We start from the raw sequence: 2,500 nt of genomic DNA on the forward strand, positions 1-2,500 counted from the left end.
TCCACTCCACTCCACTCACTCACTCCCTCCCGGCCCACTCCCTCCACAGCAATTAAATTAAGTCGAGTATATTTCTGAACTTCACACATAAGTACATGAGATATGCATTGACTTGTGTCTACGACCATACCACGTTGAAAACACCGGTTCTCGTCTGATCACCGAAGTTAAGCAACGTAGGGCCTGCCCAGTACTTGGATGGGTGACCGCCTGGGAACAGCAGGTGTTGTAGGCTTCTGCATTCTTATTTTTGTTTGTTTTCAGAATATTTCACAACGAGCAGTTAAGGCCCAAAAATATGAAAACTGCAGCCTTAAATCCTCGTTGATCATTACCAAACCGCAAAGACGAAACTTTCTTTTTGTGATAGCAACAGTTTTACAATTGATCCCTGCCTTTGTCATTATAGTCATGGCACTGCAAGCAACTGAAGTATGTGATGATGGCTACTTGCAAACAGTAATTGTATAATTACGCACGTATAATTATAACTATCCTAATTATAGTGAGTGACACAGGAAAAATATCAAAATTTCTTATACTTTACAAATACAAAATTTCCTGTAGACTTATGAATGTTACACAAGTCCTGAACTACTTCAGGAATAGTAAAGGAAACTATACAGGAAACGTTGCACTATCCTTTGTAAGTAGGTTGCAGGACACTTGCAGGACACCTCAGGAAATGTGCAGATTTTATGGGCTGCAATGTAGCAGCACTGTAGCAGGAAATTTAAATATTTTCCCTGAGTGAGTGAGTGAGTGAGTGAGTGAGTGAGTGAGTGAGTGAGTGAGTGAGTGAGTGAGTGAGTGAGTGAGTGAGTGAGTGAGTGAGTGAGTGAGTTATATATACCTTCATTGAGCCATGCTTCATTTGATCATAACAATATCAAGCTTATCTTCAAGTAGTATTGTATTGTACGTTGCTAACAATACGCAAATAATGTACAGTAAATTCAAGTGGGAATAAAAGTAGTGGGTAAAAAGTTGTAATGTTCATGGAGTGTAAAGTCAACGAGCACTTAAGGCCCTATTATTTCTATTTTCCAGCCTAAAGTCCTCGTGGTGGAAAAAATTAATGTTAGTGTAATGAAGTCCTTGCCTAGTTACAAAGCGGCCCCTTACAAAGCGCCTAGTTACAAAGTAGCTTCAATGGGTAGTTATAATTAGAAGCTGCAGCTGGTAGTTAAAGCAGCAATTGTTGTGTAGCTTGTGAAGCTATGTTGTAGCTGGCTGACTGGCCGGCCCACCAACCTACCTACCTACCTACCTACCTACCTACCTACCTACCTACCTACCTACCTACCGACCGACCGACCGACCGACCGACCGACCGACCGACCGACCGACCGACCGACCGACCGACCGACCGACCGACCGACCGACCGACCGACTGACTGATGAATAGTAAGAGGTGGGTGGCTGGCTGGCTGGCTGGCTGGCTGGCTGCTGGCGAATAGATGTTGTGCTGCAATATAGTGAGTGAGTGAGTGAGTGAGTGTACTATATATAATACTATACAGAATCTTTGCAACAAGACAGTAAAAGCATAGAGCATTACCCTTCCTTATATGGAATTTGAGTACACACACTGTGGTCTGTTTTACTACTTAAATGTATGAGCACATCCCATATATAATAAGGAACCACAGTGCTCAACACACTTGTTTCTATTTGTGTTGCAAAGATTGTGCAATCTCCAGTATTGTATTGTAACTGTATGTTAGCCATGTATAACTTGAACTGTATGTTTAGCGGAATGGAAGGGTGCAGACGGGGAACAGTGCAGATGGGAACATTGCAGAGGGGATTTGCGCGCCGGAAAATTGGAGCAATTACCATACAAGTGCAGACGAATGAAGGAATGAACGCGCGTAGCGCGAAAATTTGAGCAATATATCGCAAGCAATTACCATACAAGTGCAGACGAATTGAACAATGTGACCACGTGGGCTAGATAAGCAACCAAACAAGAGTGTCGTACAAATGAGCGTGTTGATAGGTCGTGAAGTGGGGTGTTGTGGCAAAAAAAGTCACGCTTAATTACATACGAGACGAGTTCCAGCGTTGCTCCTAGTGACGGGTGCTGTGTAGGGTGACTGCAGCGGTTCATCCGTGTGTCCGCATCGTTGTAGACTGCCTGTGTCGGCGGGCGTCTGACCTGCTGGTGACTGGTCATCAGTGGGCTGGCTCCCTCCGGTCGAGTGCAGTTAGGTTTGCATCATTTCACGAATCACGAGTGCATTCGTACGGTCTCGCTGCCGGTCGATCCCCGTGATTGACTGTATCTGCAGGCAACGAGTGGGCCTCAGCTGCCCTCTCCTGCCTTCAGTTGGTGAGTCTGTGGCCGAGGATTTGCAAAATTGTTGAACCCTCTGCGGTCCGCGTGGCCGCACTGGTGTGATGCGTTGGCCGGCCCTCTGAACGAGGACGGTCGAGTGACACAGTGCGTCTCGCACGCTCTGGCGTCCCGATAGTTACCTGGTTGATCCTGCCAGTA

General features: G+C 45.8%; 2 non-coding genes across 2 annotated transcripts in view; both read left to right on the forward strand.

Moving 5' to 3' along the window:
- The first annotated feature begins 116 nt into the window (after positions 1-116).
- LOC135332360 (5S ribosomal RNA) lies at positions 117-235 on the forward strand. Its single transcript, XR_010393221.1, has one exon. It is a non-coding gene; the product is annotated as a 5S ribosomal RNA (ribosomal RNA).
- Positions 236-2,478: 2,243 nt separating this feature from the next.
- Positions 2,479-2,500, forward strand: part of LOC135332616 (small subunit ribosomal RNA) — a 1,812-nt gene continuing 1,790 nt past the window's right edge. The window contains exon 1 of the ribosomal RNA XR_010393465.1: positions 2,479-2,500. This exon is cut by the window's right edge and continues 1,790 nt beyond it. This is a non-coding gene — a ribosomal RNA (small subunit ribosomal RNA).

This window comes from Halichondria panicea, chromosome 2 (genome assembly GCF_963675165.1).
Source record: "Halichondria panicea chromosome 2, odHalPani1.1, whole genome shotgun sequence".
Taxonomy (NCBI): Eukaryota; Metazoa; Porifera; class Demospongiae; order Suberitida; family Halichondriidae; genus Halichondria; species Halichondria panicea.